Here is a 23199-nt window from a genome sequence, read left to right as displayed (position 1 = left end):
AATCATGACCTGAGACAACGGTAAATGCTTAACTGACTGAGCCACCCAGGTGCCCTGGCTTTGTGGCATTTTAATTTGTTCTATTCCTATCCCTTTCTGAAGCCCTCTGATAGCCTTAGAAATCCATAGCTCACAATCACAGTGAAAACTAGCAGTCAGGCAGCCACCAGTGGGTGCAGAATGGGATTGGAACTCTTTCAGAATCTCACTGTCAAAGCTTGTGGCTCCTTGGAAGACTACTTGCAAAGCTGTCTTTATTTGACCTGCCTCTGAATTCACTCAATGCAAAAAAGTGCTTTCCCCAAGGAAGCCTTCCAAAAACATTTAGAGGCAATGATTTAATTTTGTGACTGCCTGAGGTGATAAATAAAAACTGGGGCAGAATATGAGCTACCTAAAAGGCTTAAAAGAAAAATCTATAGAATATATGTTCAAAAGGGCTTAGAAAATCTAAGTTTAATCTCACCACAGAAAAAGAGTGACATATTCTCAGGAATCCAGAAGCCCATGCATGTTGAAAAAACTGCAAGTATGCCCAAGGCTGTACACACGCTTGGGAAAGACCTGAGAAGGCTCTAAGCTCTAACTTCAGGCTGATTTTGAGGCTCTGAGAGGACAGTGAATAAACACCAAGGCAGAGTTGTCAGCTTCCTGGCTGAGTGCTGAAGGTATGCCCAACAAACAAATAGAACCCCTTGGCAAAAACTGGGGTACATATTGGATCCAAGCATCAAGGAAATCTTTGGTCAGCCATTCGCTGTAACTGATCTTACCAATCAGTGGTCACAAATGATGAAGAATAGACAGACATTATAGAATTAGTTCAGAAAAAAAAACATTAAAACAGACAATAAAAACAATAACAGCAGAATACCCTGGGAAGAAAGGAGACTATGATTTCTAGTGTTGTAAAAGTATATTATTTTAAAATGTTTGGTTTTCTTTTCTTTTTTTTTTTTTTTTTTTTTCAAAAAAATGTTCAAGGCATGCAAGAAACAAGAAAATCTGACCCATGTACATGAAGAAGGCAATAGAAACTGTCCCTGATGTTTGGCTTAACTATACAGGACTTTAAACAAGTTATTTGTTTATTTTTTTTTAAAATATTTTATTTATTTATTTGATAGAGATCACAAGTAGGCAGAGAGGCAGGCAGAGAGAGAGGTGGAGAAGCAGGCTCCCTGCCAAGCAGAGAGCCCGATGCAGGGCTCGATCCCAGGACCCTGGAATCACGACCTGAGCCGAAGGCAGAGGCTTAACCCACTTAGCCACCCAAATGCCCCTAAACCAGTTATTTAAAATTTGTTCAAGGAACTAAAGAAAACCATGTCTAAAGACTTAAAGGAAAATGGAGAATGTTTTTAGACAAATAAAGAATATCAAATAAAGAGAAATTATAAAATAAAAAAAACACATAGAAATTCTAAGGTTAAAAATTATAATACTGAAACAAAAAATTCACTAGAAGCTCTCAACAGATTTGGAGAGATGAAGAAATCAGCAAACATTAAGATACGTCAATTGATATTTTCCAGTTTGGAAAAAAAAACAAATGGAGATAAATGAACAGAACCTGAGAGACCTGAAAGAAACTGTCAAGTGTACGAACATTCAACATATGCACAATGGGACTCTCAGAAGTTTGAGAGAAAGGAACAGAAAACTATTTGAAGACACAATGGCAGAAAACTTCCAAAATTGGATGGAAAACATTAATCTACATATCCAAGAATTTAATAAACTGCAAGTAAGATACATCCAAAAAAGACCACACCCTGACACATTAAAATCTAACTGGGGAAAACCAAAAAAGGAGAGAATTTTGAAATCAGCAAGAGAGAAGTAACTCATCACATAAAATAATCCTCTATGATTTACAGCTGATTTTTCATGAATCCACAGAGACTAGAAGACAGTTGGATGGAATGTTCTAAGCACTGAAAGAATAAGAATGTTGAACAAAAATTTTATATCCAGTAAAGGTATTCTTCAAAAATGACAGAGAAATTAAGACATTCTCATATTTAAGGATATGAGAGAACTTGTTAGTACTAACCTCCACACAAAAATGCAAAAGGGAAACTTTTTTTAGACTTTAATGAAAGAACACTGTACAGTGACTTAGATACACAGGAAGAAATGAAAAGCACCAGTGATAGTAACTACAAAAGTAAATATTTTTACAAAGCACAAATACATTTTTTGTTGTTTATAACTTCTTTTCACCTGTGTGATTTAAAAGACATTGTACAAGGCAATAATTGTTAAGTGTGTGCTCATGGGCACACACTGTATAAAGACGTAACTTGTACGATAATAACAGCACACAAAAAAGGCAGGAGGAGAACACAGCAATATAGAAGCAAAGTTTTTCTATGCTATTGAAATTAAGCTAGTATTAATACAGACCAGATTATTACAGATTAAATGTTAACTTTAACAAACCCCAAGCAACCACTAAAAATAGTAGCCTGAAAAATACAGTAAAAAAATAATAAGAGAATTAAAATGGTACAATAAAAGATATCTACTCAAGACAAAAGGAGGCAGTAATGGAAGAAAAGAGGAACAAAACACATAATACACATAAAATAATAAATAGCCAAAAGGCAGATCCAAATCCTACCTTATCAGTAATTTCATTAAATTTAAGTGGATTAAACACTGCAATAAAAGGTAAAGGTTGCAGAATGGATATAAAACATGATCTAAGTATATGCTGTCTATAAAAGACACACTTTAAGTTCAAAGACACAAAAATTCTTTTGAAAATAAGTGGATATAAAAAGATACACAGTATACCATACACTGAAAGGTAACTAAAAGGAGCTAATGTGACTATACTCAAATTAGTCAAAATAGATTTTAGAACTAAAATTGTAATAGAAACAAAGAGGACATTTTATAATGATAAAAGAACCAATGGGGCACCTGGGTGGCTCAGTGGGTTAAAGCCTTTGCCTTCAGCTCAGGTCATGATCCCAGGGCCCTGGGATCAAGCTCCATATTGGGCTTTCTGCTCAGGAGGGAGCCTGCTTCCCTTCCTCTCTCTCTGCCTGCCTCTCTGCCGACTTGCGATTTCTGTCAAATAAATAAATAAAATCTTTAAAAAAAAAAAAAAAGAACCAATGCATCAAGGATATATAACAATTATATAATATACATGTATCTAACAGAGTCCTAAAATGCAAGAAGGAAAAACTGTCGGAATTAATGGGAGAAATAGCAAATCAATAATAATAGCTGCAGACTACAGTATCTCACTTTCAATAATGGATACAACAGCTAGAGAAAAGACTAATACTTAAAGAGAAGACCTGAACAACACTATAAACCAAGTAAACCTATCAGATATGAATATGCCACCCCACCCTACAACATTACAGTGCATCTTCTTCACTAATATTCATGGGACATTCTCCAGAATATCATATGTTAGGCCATAAAATAAACCCCAGGAATCGAAAAGAATAGAAATCATTAGAGAATGTTTTAAAACCACTATATCATTAAATCAGAAATTGAGAATTAAAGGAAACTTTGGGGATTTTAAAATATGAAGTAATTAAATTACACATTTCACTGTGTCAAAGAAGAAATCACAAGGAGATTATAAAATACTTTGAGATGAACAAAATAAAAACACAACATACCAAAACTTATGAGACACAGCAAAAGTAGGGCCTAGAGGAAAATCTAGAACCATAAATCTCTATATTAAAAAAAGAAGAAAGATCTTAAGGCAATAATATAATCATTCTTTCCTTCAGGGGAAAATTACCTTTCATCAGCCCTTCTAGATAGTCTATGGATATACCTGCTCCATGCCTGTTGCTTCTTCTTATGGCAGTTTTATTTATTTGTTTTGTTTTTCTGAGAGAGAAGAAAAGAACACAAGCGGGGGGAGGGTGCAGAGGGAGAAGAGAGAGAGAATCTCAAGCAGACTTCCTGCTGAGTATGAAGACTGACATGGGGCTCAATCCCAAGACCCTGAGATCGTGACCTGACCCCAAGCGAAGAGTCAGATGCTCAGCCAACTGAGCCATCCAGGTCCCCCACCCACCCTTTTTTATTTTTTAAGATTTTTCTTGTGGCAGGATTTTTAAGCTTGTATACCTTCTCTTGACCCTACAGGTACCAGGCTAAGTGCTGACAGCCTCTTTTTCATTTTTACCTATGTGATATTATGACCCATGCTTGTCGTCTCTCCTCAACATACAGATTTGAGTCTGGCTTCTGCATGTGTCACTAGCTGTCTTCCAAAACTTGCTTTCACATGGCCTTCGGGAACATACACAGAGAGCCTGCCATAGGAAGTAAAAAGAGTATGGGTGAGAGACACAAGGTATTGGGGGTGTTTGTCAGTCAGATGAGTAGACCTACTGATGAGCCTTTTCTAGTGGCTCATGGCAGGCTCTTGATGGGAGTCCATGGCACAGTCACTAGTATCCACATTTCTTTAATGCCCTCTATGAGTCTTTCTGCCATTCTCACAAATCATTCATTTCCCTCAGTCATGGAGCTCACATTTGAGTATTCTGGATGGGACAAAGAGAAATGAGCCTCTTCAGCAGAGTCTTGCCCAACTGGGGAAACCAGGTGCTCACTCACACACTCCTCTTTTCCTCCATGGAAGACATCACAGACCAAGAACCTGTCCCTTAGCCCTAAGTTTTGCCAAGTTGAGTGAAGCATGGGTAAAGTCCAGCTGTTCATCTTACTCACTCCATTATCTCTAACAGATATGTTTTTACTAGGTAAAGAGGAGAGTTTTCCAGAAGGAAAATGTGATAGGTTGTGTTTGGTACTATGACCCTGCTTCGGTAAGTAAATACATCCAATGCCTCCTTCAGCTTTCCTGAAAATTTAAACCTAAAGAAAAAGACCAAACTCTAAAATGAGGTTGGACTTAAAAGCCTACACTTTGTCAATTATCATTCCTGTATTTCAGGAAGGATTCCACAGAAATTATGCTTGTAACTTTTCACAGGAATATGTGAAATAATGGGGGGGGGGGGGGCATGTATCAATGGACTGGAAAGAAACTTTCTACTCTCAGCCAAAGAACACCAAAAACATGGGAATGGAGGAAGACAGGACTAAAGATAAAACCTAAAACTGCATAACCATATACGGGGAGGCAGGCCCTCTTTTTCAGATCACAAATGCACTACTGATTTGGGGTGGCTATATATTCCAGGCACTGTTCTAAGCATTAGAAATACAGAAGTAAAAATTCCTGGGGTGCCTGAATGTTTCAGTCCCTTAAGCAGGTGGCTCTTGGTTTTGGCACAGGTCATGATCTCAGGAGTGGATTTCTGTAACTTATCCTAGAATGGATTTCTGTAACTTATCCTATAGAAACCTGGACTTCCACAAAGGCTCTCCCTATCTGCCAGTGATGGCTAAGTCAGTGTTCTCCAGGGCCACCCAGACTATAATGGAGAGGGACTGAAGATGGTTCATGGGTCACTACAGGGCCCATAGCAGGACTGACTTCTGTTTGCCTACTATTCAATGCACATATGAGAAAGACTTCTACCACATTCCTTGGAGTTCAGTGCTGGATCCCACAGCCCTCAAAAAAGTTTTTGTTCATGGAGAGATACTGAAGTTCCATTGCTGGGCATAGGAGACAAAAATGAGGGACATCTCATGTTATGATACTAACATCACTCCTCATTTGTAGACAAAATAATCATGATAAAGAAAAACTTAGACTTTGCTACAGAGCTTTTTAGTAATCTAGACAGTATGATACTGGCATAAAGATAAACATAACCAATGGAATAGAAATGAGGGTCCAGAAATAAACCTATACCTTCATGGCAACTGACTGACAACAGTGCCAAAACAATTCAATGCAGAAAGAACAGTCCTTTCAATGAATGCTGCTGGGACTCATGTTTAAAAGAATGAATTTTAATCTCTGTCTCCTACCCTAAACAAAACTTAACCCAAAATGTGTTAAGAAACAAAATGTAAGCACTAAAACTATAAAAATCATAGAAGAAACATGAAGTGTAAATCTTCATAATCTTGGATTGACAGTAATTTATTAGATATGATACCTAAAGATCAGAGGAAAATAGGTAAACTGGACTTCATCAAAACTAAAGATCTTGGGGCACCTGGGTGGCTCAGTGGGTTAAACCTCTGCCTTCGGCTCGGGTCATGATCTTAGGGTCCTGAGATCGAGCCCCACATTGGGCTCTCTGCTCAGTGGGGAGCCTGCTTCCTTCCCTCTCTCTCTCTCTCTGCCTGCCTCTCCACCTACTTGAGACTGAAATAAATAATATCTTTAAAAAAAAAAAACTAAAGATCTTTTAGCACAATTAGACTATCAAGAAATTAAAAAGACAGTCCACAGATTGGGAGAAAATATTTGCAAATATATATTTGATAAGAGTCCTGTATAAGACTATAAAAGAACGCTTATAAATAACCAATAAATAGAAACACAATCCAATTAAAAACAAGCAAAGAATTTGAATAGATCTTTCTACACAGCAATGGCTAATTGCTAAAATAGCTAATACACACGGCCAAGATGCACATGGCTAAGTTCAACATCATGAATCATGAGGGATATGTAAATCCGAATCACAATGAGATCATATTTTGCACCCAGTTTAGCCCATTAGGGTGGCTATAATTTTTCTAAAACAAAGAAAGAAAATAGTAAGTTTTGGTAAGAATATAGAGAGATTGGGACTCATGCATTGCTGGTGGGAATGCAAAATTTTGCAGCTGCTTTGGAAAATAGTGTGGCAGTTCCTCAAAAAGTTAAACATGGAGTTACCATATGGCCCAGCAATTCCACCCATAGGTAGATACCCAAGAGAACTGAAAACATGTGCCTACACAAAAGCATGTACACAAATGTTCATAGGAGTATTATTCATTATAACCAAAAAGTGTGAACAACCCAAATGCCCATCAACTGATGAGCAGATAACAAATGTGGTATATTGATATAATGAAATAATATCCAGCCATAAAAAATAATGGAAGTGGTGGGGAGCCTGGGTGGCTCAGTGGGTTAAAGCCTCTGCCTTTGGCTCAGGTCCTGATCCCAGGGTCCTGGGATAGAGCCCCACATCAGATTCTCAGCTCAGCAGGGAGCCTGCTTCCCTTCCTATCTCTTGCCTGCCTCTCTGCCTACTTGTGACCTCTGTCTGTCAAATAAATAAGTAAAAAATCTTAAAAAAAAAAAAATGGAAGTGGTGACAATTGCCACAACACAGATGAATCTTGAAAACATTACACTAAGTAGGAATTAGACACAAATTGTCACATAGGGTACAATTCCATTTGTATGAAATGTACAGAAAAGTTGAACCAGAAAAGTAGACAGTAAATCAGCAGTCGCTGAGGATGGGGGAGTTGGGTGGGAGTTTAGAAAATGACTAATTATGGGTACAATGTTTCTTTTAGGAGAGTCTAAAATTAGGTTTGGTTATGCTTGCACAACTTTGTGGATATACTAAAAACACACCGTGTGCTTTAAATGGATGAATTTTCTAGTATGTGAATTACACATCAGTAAAAAGAAAAAATTTTAATGAAGGAATTAAAAAATATTTCTAATGTGAAGAGGGAAAAAATACCGTCAAGAAGCAAAAGAGAACGTGCTGGGAAAAAATCAGTAAATGGTCTACAAAGAAGAAGGAACGAAACTTAAGTAGTTAATCCTAATACTTAAATTGAGTAAGTTCAAAGAGGTCAGATAAGGATCTCACACTATTTTTAAGAAATAATTTTAGGTCTTGTAATCCCCTTTCTCACAAAAGATTATTTATCAGTTTTGATCTTCACTGGCAGCCTGGGATCAAGAACAATGACATGAGGCAAGCCATCCAACCAAATTCCAAAATGTACCGCAGTGTCACAGTAATTAAACTACTGTGGTTTTGGTAAACACACTTATCAATGAAAATAACAGAAAGAATGGATCTGTGTATGAATGCCACTTTAGATCATCACAAAATGGCAACTAAATTAATGGAGAAAAGATGAATTGTTCTATAAAAGGATTAAGAGAATTGACTCTCCGTTAAAAGAAAATAGTATGCTTGATTCCTGCCTTCTCTGGAATACACAAGAATATTTCAGATGACTTAATGATAAAAATGGACTTTTTAAAAATTTTGTTAAAGTTAAATAAGTTTGTCTATTTCTGCAATCACTCTGATAGGTAGCTCTGGGAAGACAGAAAAGAAAAGATATATGAAAATTCCATCCTATTCCACACCTTTTCTGTGTGACCTGATAACATATTTGTAGTGAAGACATACGTGAAAAAAAAAAAAAATGGGGTCCTTGAATTCCTTTAGAAACAATTAATCCATGGAGGGTTTTAGAATTTGAAAGTTAAGATAAATACTTAGTAGATGAAGCATTTCTTATAGCACTTACATCAGTAATAATACCTAACTTAATCACTAATTTAAATTATCTTTTAGGCTTTTCTTTTCCAAGAAAATAGAGTCTGCTCCAAGAGCAAATAAATCATTGTAACTCTCTCCTGAGTTTTTCCCTAAGCATCAGTTTACGTGGCATTTGCACACAAGTTGCCCAGTAGAAATTATATGGAAAATTATATGCCACAAGGTTGACAACAGTTATTTAAATGTTCATGGTAAAGGCACTTTGTATAATCTTCTTCTCTATACTTCTAAATTCACTAACATAAAAATAAAATGGCAAATACCAAAAAGTGAAAATCAGTAAACTTTAAGCAGCTACACTGGAAATACCTGATTTTCAGAGCCAAAAATGTGATGACAACATCAACAGCCTCAAAAAAAGGTTTTCTATCACTTATCAGAATGAAAGAAAACTTTACAAGTCAAGTATACTTAGGCCAAGAATATTTGGAGGGAATAACAAGATATTTTAAAAGAAAATTTATAATCACCTTTAAAAAATAACTAAGTCACTGGTATAAGGTATTTGCACATTTTTTTTTCAATATCAACACAAAGGAACTGTTTTCTACTATGACATTCTAAAGTAGAAAAAATTTTATTCACCTCCCTTAATTTATAATTTCATACACTAAAAGAGAGGAAGCCTTTGTTTTACACAGTATTGGGTTAAGTGAAACTTGTTCACATTGAAACTGTGTGCTTACTTTGCCCTGTAACCAATCTCAGCTACCCTGGAGCCACGTGCATTGAGGACATGGTTCCCCCAACATGCATTTCTATTAACACAGTACCATAAAAAAGTAAGAACCAACTGTATTAGCTTATTTGATAGATTCCAAGATGATTAAAATTAAGACAATAATCACACATGTGATCTGAGAGACCTATTCAAACAGCTTTCTTCTAAGATACGTTACCTAATTTCTGAGCTATTTTTGCTAAACTCATTGAAGGAGCTTGAAAAAATTACCACATATTCTGAAATTCATTCCTGTAGATCTTTGTACCTATAACCTTGAAAAGTTATATTATTCTAAGGTCTGCAATATGTGTGATGTGTGCCCAAGTACACACACACATTTTACTTAATTTCATCTCTTAGGGATGTACGATACTCAGATAAAACTTCTGCTAGAGTTTCCGTCAGTTGTGTTTTGTTTTTTTTTTTTTTTTGGTCAAATTTTTGAAGAATTGTTTTAGAATCATATATAAATATTAAATGTTATTTTATGATCATTCATTTTTGAGTGACAGACGTTTACTAAATTGATATAAGGAGACAGAGATAGCCAACTAGTGTATGAGTTCTTACTTTACCAGACACAGACATCAAAACACATCAATAACATCAATTAAGACTTAACTAAAATGTCTAGATTTTCACTTTTTTAAAACATAAACATTCTCCATAATGAGTTATTAGAATATCAGCATTCTTTTTCCTTACGGATCTACACTATTTAATTCAGCTCTCAGAGGAAATTAAACCAACCAAAAGTAACTGTAAACAAACAAACAAACAAAAAACTTTCTGCATTATTTAACAGTGCAAATTTGAAGTAACAAGGGTAAATAATTGTGCATGAATATGTCATAAAACAGGACTTCCCTAGTGCTCCCACCCTGGTGATAATCCCTATGAAAGGTTACCATTGTTCTGTCCTTGAATTTTATAGTACGTTTGTTTTTGAACTTCATATGAACAGAATCATATATTATTTGCTATTCTTTCAATATTTTTTCATTCATCATGATATATGTGATATTTATGTTGTAAATAGCAGTAGTTCTTCATTGCTATGTAGAATTCCATTGTATGAACTCACCACAATTTATGCAGGCATTCTACCATAGGTAGATTTTTGTGCTGTTTTCAGTTTCTTACTACTATGAGTATCACCACTAAAAATATGTTTTGACAGAAATAAACATTCATTTTGCTTGTCATATACTCAGTAGTAGCAACGCTGGGTCATAGGTATAAGTAGGTTTAGCTTTCGTAGATACCACCAGCTTCCCAACATGGTCATGCCTATTAATACCCCTCCCAGCAATATGTAAGGGTTCCAGCTGTTCCTCATCCTCACTGTTTTTCATCAAGTCCAACTTAACGGTCTGTCAATCTTCTCTGGCTAGTGCTATTGAAGCTCTGCTTAAGAAATCTTTGCCTGTCCCTGAATATATTCTCCTATATTTTACTCTGGAAACTGTGTTTTTTACCTTTACTTTTCAGTCTAAAATCAATCTCAAAATAATTGTTGTGTATATAGTGACCAGATTTAATTTTTTCCATATGGATATCTAATTAATTCAGCACCATATACTAAAGCAACCATTCTTCCATCATTGCACTGCCACTGCAATTTTGCTTTAATCAGGTTATTGTATAAGTACAGTTCTGTTTCTCAGACGTATTTGCTTCCCTTGGTTAATCTGTCTATCTTTGCACCAGTAAAACACTGTCTTAATTACCGTAGTTTGAAATAACCTACCCTGGCTGGCACTTTGTATTTCTTTGTGTATTTAAGGTCTTTTACATTTCTTTCTAAGTTTTGGAATCAACTTGCCAACATCGACAAAAAAAGGAATGTGGGCTATTTATTAAGATTTCCTGGAGTACAGGGAGAAAGACATCTTAACAAAAATGAATCTTCCATTCAATGAATATAATGTTTCATTGTAAATTGAAAAATGCTGTTTTAATTCCCTAATTGTTACTGGTTTATAAACATATAATGTAGTTTACATATTTACCAGTGGCCTTGCTAAATTCCATTATTTCTTCTAGTAGTTTGTAGATTTTTGCACAAATGGTAATTATACCTGCAAATGGCAACCTTCTTCTTACTGTCAAAACTATGTATTTCACTTCTTTTCCTTTTATTGCATTAGTTAGAGACTTCAATACAATATTAAACAGACGAGCTAATAGTGGACATCCTCCTCTTGCTTCCACTTGCAGGAGGAAAACGTTCAGTATTTTACTATTATGTTGGATGATGGCTGAAGGGTGTCATTGTTTTATACACCCTTGATTAGATTAAGGATGATTCCTTCTATTCCTAGTTTTTTGAATGTTTTTATACTAAATGGATGTTGGATTTTATCAAATAATGTTGCTGTACCTATAGAGTTAATCATGATTTTCTTCTTTATCTGATAAAAGTGGTGAATATATTGATTGATGCACCAATGTTTAACCACTTCTGCATTCCTGGAATGAACCTCACTTGTATTGTCTTGTTTAGGATGCTTGCATCTGTGTAGAGGAAAGAATTTAAGCATAGTTTTTTTTTGGGGGGGGTTGTTTTTTTTCCTTGCAAAGTTACTGTATGGTTTTGGGATCAGGGTTATCCTGATCTCTAACACAGGCTGCAAACATTCTCTCCTTTTTCCATTTTCTGAAATAGTTTGTGCACGATTGACATCGTGCAGATTAGTTCATCCTTAAATATTTGTAGGAATTCACCAGCAAAGCTACTTAGGTTTGAAGTTTTTGTGTGTGTCTGAGAAGGCTTTAATTGTGAATTCAATTTCTTTAGCAAACATAATTTAAAATATTAAAAAATAAAATATTTAAATGTTTTATTTGTCTAGATGCCAAGTGTGTTTTTTCAGAATTTTTTTCATTTACATTTTCAAACATCTTAGCATGAAGGTGTTCATATGTTCTTTTGCTATTGAGATACAAATCACATACTATAAATTCACCATTTTAAGGTACACAATTCAGTGGTTTTAGAATGTTTACAAGTTTGTGTAACCATCATAGCTGTTAGTGCGAGAACATTTTCACTAGCCCAAACAATCTCCTATTATCAGTAGCTTTTCATTCCCTTCTCCCAGGCCCTGACAACCACTAATCTATTTTTTTCTCTAGAGATATGCCTTCTCTTGATATTACATATAAATGGAATTATACAATCTGTGATCTTTTGTTTCTGGCTTCTTTCACTTAGTATAACATTCTCAAGGCTGATTTACATTGTAGCATGTATCAGTATTTAATTTCTCTTAATGACTCACTAATAGTCCATTGTATAGCTCCGCCACATTTTGTTTATCTATTCATCAGTTCATGTATATTCAAGTCATTTCTATTTTTTGGTTATTGTGAATGCTGTTGCTGTAAAGGCTTGTGTATAAGATTTGGTGTGAATGTATTTTCAGTTCTCTTGAAATACCTAAGAGTAGAACTGCTAAGTCACATGGTAACTCTATGTTTAATATTTTGGAGAACTGTCAGAAACTGTTTTCCAAAGCAGCTGCACCAGCAGGGTATGAGTGTTCCAATTTCTCTATAGCCTCACTAGCACTTGTTATTCACCTTAAAAAAAAAAAAAAAAAAAAAAAAAAAAAGCCTTTCAAGTGGTTGTAGAGTGGTATCTCATTTTGGTTTTGATTTGCATTTTTCTAATGACTAGTGATGCTGAGAATCATATGTTTTTATTGTGTTTTCAAAGTCTGTAGGATGTAGTGATGTTGCCTTTTTCACTTCTCAGAGGGGTAATTTGTGTTTTCCTTCTATTTGTCCATTATCTGTCTTGCTGAGAGTTACCCATTTTTCTAGTCTTTTCAAAGAACACATTTTTAACTTTGTTAATTTTCTGTGTTATGTATTTGCGTTATTTTTTCATTATTTCCTGCATCCTCTTATTCCTTTGGATTACATTTACTGTTTTTTTATGGCTTCTTGAAATGAAGTACAGATCATTTATTGTCTTTGTCATATTCTAGTACATGCATTCACATTCTAATTTCCCTCCAAAGTACTGCTTTAGTTGCATTCTCCCCAAATTGAAATACTGTGTTTTCATTGTTAAAATATTTAATTTCCTTTTTGATCCATTATTTGGAAGCTTATTCCTTAATCCCAATGTTTAGGGATCATCTATTTTTCTGTTGTTAATTTCTAGCTTATTTTCACTTTTGTCAGAGAATATAGTCTCTATTATTTAAATCCTTGGAAATTTTTGGAGACTTAGAGTAAATGTAGAATATAAACAAGCCCCAAAATATCTAGAAATTAATAATCACATCCCTCTATTTCAAGAGGTAAACAGAGTTCTTCTAATTTTTGTTCTTAACCTCTTTCATATATAAATTAAAAATATTGCTTAGAGATGTAACCATAATAAAAACTGTGCATATATTCTGTGTACCATTCTATAACAGGTCCTATAAGCTATAGTGCTCCTATCACTTGGGCAAATTGGAATTACTGAAGAAAATGAATGAAGATTATTCTCATTCAGCCACGTAACAAAAACCTCCGACCTTTGGAAAATGAGTGGAAATTCTAGCTATATGATCCATCACTATGGCAAATTGTCTCTGAGCTTCCCAGAGTCACACTGATAGCACCTTGGGACATAGATTCCTTACTTGCACTTCAAAGTTCCATTTTACTTACAGCTCTGGCTGACAAAATATGTCCTCAGACCATCTAAACTTCTGTCTTGACAATTTTGTCAACAATTATTCTACCTTTAGAATAAGAAGAAATGCACTAATTTTACCTTTGTTTTCACACCTACACAAGGGATGGTACAGGCCAAAACAAGGCCATCCAATACTGTCATTGACAATAACCCTGTTTCTTCATTTGAATTAAAAAATAAATAAATTACATTTCAAGATTATAGAGTTTTAAAAGGAATAATTTAAGTACTTAATAGATTGTCTTTCACATGGGTAATGCTCACAAAAACATAAATCATTTCCTCTAATACATTCTGACTTCTCTTCCATGTTATCCTAAATTCACTGATAGCTAAAATGCATCCTGAGAGGTAAGCAATATTCAAAACCACATTGCCTGGTGGTGGGTATTATGGAGGGCACATATTGCATGGAGCACTGGGTGTGGTGCATAAACAATGAATTTTGGAACACTGAAAAGAAATAAAATAAAATAAAATGGAAAAAAACCCACATTGCACATTTCAGGTTAGATTAAGTTATGCTGTAGTAACAAATGACACCAATATCTCAAAGTTTAAAAAACATTATTTCTACATCTATTAAATGTTCAGTACAGGTCTGGGGGAGAGTGTTTACTATGTACATCTAATATTAATCCTTGGATTTAGACAAATGCAGTCTTATCATATAATCCAGAGAAAAAGAGATCTGAAATATTTGTGGCAGCCCTAATAACTGGTACAGCATTCCTCATGTCCTATCTTTCAGCTTTTATTGATAATGTTCAAAGTACACCATTACTCAGCCAAAAGTATGCCTAAAATGGAAAAGAATAATGATACCAAATGTTGAAGAGGATCTGAAACAACCAGCATCCTCATACCCTGTGCTACTGGGAGTACAAAATGGCATGATTACATTGGAAAGTTATATAACAATTGATTAAAAAGTTGAATACACACCTAACCTTCAACGCCATAACCCCAATCCAAGAGAATTGAAAGCATATGTTCACGCTAGTATAAGAATGCTCAATCAAATTTATTCATACTAACCAAAATCAACCTGGATGTCCACCAATAGGAGAATGGATAAATAAACCACAGTTGTAGATTTATACAATGTATACTACTCACAATCAAAAGAGACAAACCACTGACATATCCAAAAACATAAGTGAATATCAAAACAGTTTGCTGAGTGAAAGAAGCCAGAAACAAGGAATATTCTGTAGATTCCATGTATATACAGTCCTAGAATAAGCAAAACTAACTTACAATAATAGAATCATAAGATCATTATTACTAATCATTAGATCAGTATCTGCTGCTAGCTTCAAGGGTGGTAGAAACTGAACAGGAAAGAGCACAAACGAATTTTTTTTTACTGACAGAAATGTTCTGTGTCTTGAGTGAATGTGCATACATTGGTTAAAACTAATTGAACCATTCACATAATAATTGGGCATTTTATTCTATATTAATAATAGCCTGACTTTTTAAAAATTAAAAAGTATTCAAGGACATTTCAGCCATATAATTTTTAATATTACTCTGACAAACCTAATACTATTCATTAGCCATTTCAGGACATTCTCTTTGACTCAGATTTTTAAAGTAATGTTGTACTAAGAAGCTTGGGGAAAAAATTAATAAAAACATCAACATCACCCTGAAAATATGCCAAGACAGTAAAATTTTCATGGACCATATTTTAAAGTCTGTAAAATTCAACTCATTTTAGACTGCTTTGGCTGTTCATTCAATTTTTTTAAATAAGGAAACTATATTGAAAGAAAGCATTAAATCACCTAGATGCTGACATCTGGTGAAGCATTTCTACCCTTTATTTCACCAGTTATACAGCTATTTAACTATTTACTAACATCACTTAGGATAAAGCTGTAAAGAAAACACTCCATCTACTAGTAATTGAGCAAGAGTTCTAATTATCTTAGCTTGTTTCTCACTTGCTAAACAATACAAAAAGCATCTGAAACAGTGCCTGGCCCATGATATAAACTTACTAAGTGTCAGTTTCACTCTTGTGCATGAAGCATCCTTAACCAATGGGTTTGTTTCCCTTTTCTTTCTCTCCTTCTCCCTCTTCTTCTTCTACGTCTTCCACTTCTCTTGCCTCTTCCTTTTCTTCTCATTTTCTGGCCTCTTTTGCTTCTTCTGGCTTCTCCCTGTTCTCTCCTACTTGCTCCTCCTCTACACCCTCTTCTTTCTCTTTCTTCTTGTAATATATGCCCATGAAAGGGGTGGCAGGGAAGAATGAGAGAAAACTTATATATGAGGTTTATAAAACTGTATTTTCCAGTTGTTTTCAGATGTTACCTAGTGAATTTTAGTATTATAAATAACAAAAATGTAAAAATCATCAAAAACATATTTCTGTTGTATGAATCAATTCCAAATAATTTTTAAACTTCTAAATTTAGGCCTAGAAGATGGTTAGTCACAAAGAGTTGGAGTATTTTCTACAAATATGGGAGAGTTCCTGATGTATTAACTTCCTGACTTAGAGAAAGAACAAAAATCTCTGGGCAGCTGTGGACACCATCACTGGGAAAACTTGGCTGACCCAACACACTGAACCTAACCTGACAAATGCACTTTCTCGCTTCTCCAGAACAAATGGGCAAATCAAGTCCTTTAGTATACACTTCTGACAATTGTATTCTTTTCCCAATGTTTTAGCATTCAGTGATATTTCTTATCTGAATTATTTATTATGATGGCTGTTTGTGATTTTTCTACTTCTGTTATTATAGGCTTATGAGTTAATATTGTATTAAAGAAAATCTATTTATTTATTTATATTAGTGTGGACACATGGATTCTTATCTTATTCCATAGATTATGATATATTATTATTAATTTTGTCCCAAAATTATCCCGTTTGGTCACGGGGAACCTCCTGAAGCTATCTCTTGTGTCCTTCTGCCATGATGACCCCCAACATTCTTTGAGACCTCCTTACTTTCTAACACAAAATACTGTTCCAGGCTCATCTTGTGTTTTCCCTCTCCAATCTATCAAGCAGTCATTTATTTCTTCATGAAAGCCCAGTTCTTTCCATGAATTCTGTTTGATAGAAATCAACATCTGGGTGATAGGTATGCTCATTATTACTGGGGTATTGTTATTCTCAGAACTGGGAAGCCTGCATTATATATATTTATTTATAACAGTTATTTCCACATTAAAAACCATCAGTTTTCATTGATACCATTAGAACCCTAAATCACAGGTTTTATATTTTTCATATTTGAAACTCTTCCCATATTTACAACTCTCATTTCTGGCAGCTCTCATTATCCTTATTTCTGTTGTATCTTTATACAACAAATGCCCCGATGCTTCCATTGTCCTTCATCGCTAATGCCTCTCTTCCTTCACTTGGATTCTGACACCTGATGCTGAGCCCTTGCAGCCACCACTGCTCTCCTTTGCCAATGCTCTTTTCTCCCTGCTCTGCTTCCAGCACCTTCTACCAGGCCAAGGTCACTGGCACGCCCAGAGAACCCTCCCCACGCTGTGCAGCCTCCGCACTCTATCAGCTCTGATAGCAGCATATCCTCATTCAAAAGCCAAAAAGCTAAGTGATTCCAAAGCACTTATATCAGCCCCGGTCCTCCAAGAAGTAGATGCCAAGACTGGATTAAATATGTAAGAACTTGTTTCAAGGAAATGACTGTGTGAGATAAAATAGGAAGGTAGCTAGACAAACCTGAAAGAGCCACCAGAGCGAAAAGAAGCCTGACTCCAAGTGAAAATACAGATGAGAAAATCTGGATGGAAGGGTCTAAGGAAAACGCAGCAAAAACCTATCAAGGGGTCCTCGAGCCAAATCAGACTATCAGAGGAGTCCCATCACTGCCAGAAATCTTGATGCTTCAGTATCCATCCCTGATATACTGCTATTGAACACAAAGAGCCTGTGGAACGTGTGGAAAGAGCACAAAGGAGGGGGTGGAATAAGAAGCACAACAGCTGGGAGCCCTCAGCCATTTTACCCCTGTACTCCATCCCAGAAGCAGGATCCATAATCTCACAGCTGCTCCAACACCAAGATCATTTTTTTCTTTGATTTAATATTGCCTCTCAGAATCACAATAAAACAAACTTTTTCTTATAAATTGCATGCAGTAACAAGAAAACATTAAGTTAAGTTAAACCCTTTCTAACATAAAGAAGATTTTTGGAAGGGTGTCCTTCAGAAAATTTCTGGAATGGTTATTGCATAAGTAATTATCAGTTATCAAATCTCTGACCACATGTCTGACACTATGAGACAATGCTGAACATGGTGAACCAGAGGTCTAACTAGTAAGTACATTTTTGCAAGTACATTCTTTATTTGTGGCCCACAGCATTTCAGAACTTTAATTTTCACTTAGTATGTTTGTATTTGTTTAAATGCTGTGTCCAACATTCTCAAATAAACATATACAAAGAACAGGTAGACTGTTTACACTTTGGAAAATGAAAGATAAAAAGTGGGGGGGTATCATGGCAATAGAGAACTATTTTATTTTTTTAAAAGATTTTATTTATTTATTTGACAGAGATCACAAGTAGGCAGGAAGGCAGGTAGAGAGAGAGGAGGAAACAGGCTCCCTGCTGAGCAGAGAGCCCCATATGGGGCTCGATCCCAGGACCCCAGGATCACGACCTGAGCTGAAGGCAGAGGCTTTAACCCACTGAGCCACCCAGGCACCCCGAGAACTATTTTATATTACATCATTTTATTGAGCAATTGTAGACATAAATCCAGCTCTTAGAGCTACAATTCAGCATTCATCTCTCCTGGATATTACCTCTGCATTTAATCCTCACATTTTAACATCAATTTGAGTGGAGGCCATATGTTTAAACTTCATTAGCTCGGCTTAAATTTTGGCATAATGCTGAAAAGCCCTGTGGTCCCTAAATACACAAAAAAGTTACTCAGAGAATAGAACAAGAAATCATATAGGTATAAAACTAGGTACCTACAGCAAACAAATACACATATGTAAAAATTAGACACTTGTAATGACTTTCTGAATAAAGTTTTGAAATCTAATTTTCACGAATATCCCTGAAATTTAGGATGGCCTTAAAGAAACACAAGAATTGGAGAAGACAAAAACCAAGATCTGAGCACTATTAGTATGATAAAAAATAAATGTAAAGCTATTTTAAAAAATATTTCTGGCTTATTCAACATTCTGTACACATTTGCACAATGTCTACTGTGTGGCAGATACAGTACTTACGTGCACAAATGCTGTCCAAAATGGCAATCTCTAGCCGCCTGTATTTATTAAGCATTTGAAATGTGACTAGTTCAAAATGGAGATGTACTCTACATATAAAATACACACCGGGGCACCTGGGTGGCTCAGTCGGCTAAGCATCTGACGTGATTTCAGCTCAGGTCTTGATCTCAGAGTTGTCAATCAAGCCCCACATTGGGCTCTGTGCTTGGTATGGAGCTGTCTTAGGATTCTCTCTCTTCCTCTCCCTTTGCCCCTCCCTTTCTTTAAAAAAAAAAAAAAATTCACAGCAGATTTCAGAGACTTAGGATGTAAAAAAGATGAAAGGAAAATATCTCATTAATACTTTACACTAATGAAATGTCAAATGATAATATTTTGCATATTGGGGGTTGATAAAGTGTATTATTCATATTAATTTAACCTACTCCAAGCTTTTCTAAAGTGGATACTAGGTAATTTTAAATCACATATGTAAATTCCATTATATTTCTATTGGGAAAAATGTTAATACATACTATTGTGATAGATAATCATGTTTGCCTAGAAATCTATCTTTCCATCCTTTTGGGGGGCTTGGTAGGACAGCACTTCCTCACTCTCTTTGAAGTTAACTGGCCAAGAGGCTTCCTTTGATTTGGTCAATTATGAGGAGAATTATGGAAATTATGAGGAGATGCAGCAAATGTCACTTCCCAGAAGAGGCTTTAAGAGTCTGTGTGAGTTTTATTTCCCCGCTGCTGTTACCACAGAAACAGACCTTGTGGAGAGGCCTGTGTCTTCCCGGCTGCTTAGTGCCTAAGAACCCCTTCATGGGCACTGCAGACATGGAGTCTGAAGCTGATATAAACTTAATGTTTTGAGGCACCGAAGTTTGGAGTTCCATCATAACGCGGTGTGGGGGAAGGTCACCAAGAGGATGTGACCATCAGTTGACCCGAGAGCTGGACTCCAGCAATCAGAGGCTCCTCGCCCCCTCCCCTGTCCTTGGAATGTGCATTCTACTTGCCCTCCCCACTCCCACAAACTCAAGGGCACGGCCTTGAGATAGTAAGATGGGGCTGGACCATCTGAACAGTACACATGACTGAATCCAATAAAGTCCCCTAGACAAGCTTTTCAGATGTAGCGTGTTGGTGTGGAGAGTTACTCATCCTGAGCCACCCAAGGTAAGTAAATAAATTCCCTTTTTAACCGGCCACCTACCAGCCTGCAGTGGTCTTCTCTCTCCCGTCTCTTCCGGCCCTCCGAGGCGGGTAGCGGTTTCAGGTGATACCCCTGAGGACCCCCGCCAGGTTGCGGACAAAACCACCGGCAGCTGCCAGGCGACAACGGAAACAGTCCTGGGGAAAGAGACATCCGTGGGGGCAAGCCCGAGTACGTCAGCCAGGGACCTCCGCGTGCGGAGAGGTGGCCCACACACGAGGGCTCGCAGACCAAGCCTCCCCGTGAGAACAAGGCCCGGCAAACACCAGCCGGTCTCCCGCGCTCCTTTGCGGAACTGCGCAGACCGCACTGCGCAGAGCCCCGAGACGCACTGTTTGCGCAGCGGGTCGGCGTCGGCCGTGCGCGGTAGGGCTGCACGCCAATACCCTACCGAGGCTGAAGGTCAACCTAGAGAACTGGAGAAGAGCAGAGGGTAGAGAATACATCAGCTTCAGGGCTGGCAGGCAAGGTGGGGGAGCAGGATGGTAAATTGGAGAATTTGGCCTGGGTTTGGAAGGTGGGGCGGGCGCAAGCTGCCACGGATTAAGTCCAGGGCTTCTAACTGAGGTTGACCCGGAGGTTTACAAGTGAAATCCCTGGGAAAGGGATGAGGAGGAAGATGTTGTGGTGATGGCCAGTGAAACAGAACAAACGCTTTGTGTCATCTGCCCCACTACAAAGGAAAGCAAAAGCACAGCAACAATGCCAGCTGGCCGAGCAGCCCCCAATTCCAGGAACATTCATGATGAGAGAATTCACTTCCACTTAGCATATTGATAGAGCTGCCAAGTTCCAGCAAAAGGCCAGGGAAACTATCCGGACATGGTTCGGGCGGCTATAGAATAGGGGAGACAATGGTATTTCTCTGACGTGGTAGGAGGGACAGATAATGAACATCACCACCACACTTCACACACTTGGCCTTGTGCCAGTGCCTTCATGGCACTTGGAGGGTGAACGAAAGCTGTTCAAAGATCCCTCCCCCCCCCACCCCCCCAAGTCTACAGACGAAACTCACAAGTGTCTGCACTTGGCTCTAATTCTGTTTTTCCAGGGGGTGGTGCCTTCCATTCTCGGAAAGTTGACCCCAACTACAAAATATACTCTTCTCTAGCCTGACAACAACCCATATCCCAGGGGAGATCAGAACAGACCCCCTTGAAAAACCTGCCACCTCCTATATCTGGTCAAGAGCCAACCCCCTCTTCAGAATTCCCATCCCTGGGCACGGCTGCAACCTTCTCACATCCTTCAAAACCCCTTGAAAGGCCCTGCCAAATGATGAGTGCTGTGAAATGTGTAAGCCTGACGATTCACAGACCTGTACCCCTGGGGCAAATAATACATTATATTTTAATAAAAATAATAATTTTTTAAAAGGCCTAGCCTAATAGAAATTCAGGATGATATCTCTCTTGATGTCTTGCCTCTCTCCTCCCTTGGAGAGTGAATGAACTCTGTCCTGCTTGTGCTTCTACTCTTGGTGCAATTCTTTGCCGCCCACATCACCAGTAGCTCTAACAGGGGTTCAAGGTATTCATCCCTTACAGGTTATTATCTCTCATGGAAGCTTGACCCAGTGAGCATGAACTTCCTGGGCATGTGAGACTGAGGATATCTATACAGAATGCACAACAAATTCTTAGGGATTTGGGAATGAGATAGGCAATTTACATACCTGTCTTTGAAGGTCCTGACTGGGCCACATTCACTGCAGGAATAAAAGCTTAAATACTCCAGCATTTAGGGTCCCCACCTAAACAGATGGATGGACAACACAATGCTATGTTGGTTGGCCTATGGAAAGGCTTAAAATATGAACAACAGTTCATATCTGCCCCTGCTGCTCTTACCACCCTTGATAACCCCCCTGCTCCAGCAGAGGCCTCAGGGTTATAGTCCTAATCAGGGTGGGTGCCTCCCACATCCTGGGTAGAGGATACAAGCCAAGATGTCCTCCAGGTAAGAGTTACTGGAGGTGGCCGAGACCTCATATTGAGCTCACTATTCACTGGTTCTTCAGAAATAAATGAAAGGTGGCAGCTCTGGTGGATACCAGAGCCAAATGTATTCTGTAGTGCATGGTAACCCTCCAAAGTTTTCTGGTTCCCTCAGCAACACTGATGGTTACAGTGCACAAACAGCTATGATCAGGAAGTTCTTTTTGACCTGCAAATTGGGCATTCTACCACCAAGAAAATAAGATTTTCATCTCTCCAATACCAGAGAACATATTGGGCATTAATATCCTACACGGTCAAACACTACAAACCTTTATTGATGAATTTCACCTCCACATTAGAGTACTTAAACCAGTTCCATAGAGAAATACCATTTGGGAACTGACAAGCCTGCCACCCCTATGAAGAATGGTAACTCTCAGATAATAGAAATTGCCTGGCAGGCATAAGCACACAGGAGAAACTATCCAAGAACTGCACCAAATGGGTATTTTATGTCCTTCCCATAGTACTTTCAGTAGCCCCATATGGCCAGTAAAAAAGCCAGATGGATGGGGCGCCTGGGTGGCTCGGTGGGTTGGAGCCTCTGCCTTCAGCTCAGGTCATGATCTCAGAGTCCTAGGGTTCTGGGATCGAGCCCCACATGGGGCTCTCTGCTCAGCGGGGAGCCTGCTTCCTCCTCTCTCTCTGCCTGCCTCTCTGCCTACTTGTGATCGCTCTCTCTGTTAAATAAATGGATAAAATCTTTAAAAAAAAAAAAAAAAGCCAGATGGTTCATGGCAGATGATGGTGGACTACCAGGAACTGAACAAGGTAGAGTTCCCCATCATGCAACTTTGCCCAACATTGCCATTTTGTTAGATACCTTGGCCATGATCCTAGAAATATACCATGTTCTACCAGACTTAGC

The sequence above is a fragment of the Mustela lutreola genome, chromosome 2 (assembly GCF_030435805.1).
Source record: "Mustela lutreola isolate mMusLut2 chromosome 2, mMusLut2.pri, whole genome shotgun sequence".
NCBI classification, from domain to species: Eukaryota; Metazoa; Chordata; class Mammalia; order Carnivora; family Mustelidae; genus Mustela; species Mustela lutreola.
Note: the sequence above shows the minus strand (reverse complement) of the source record.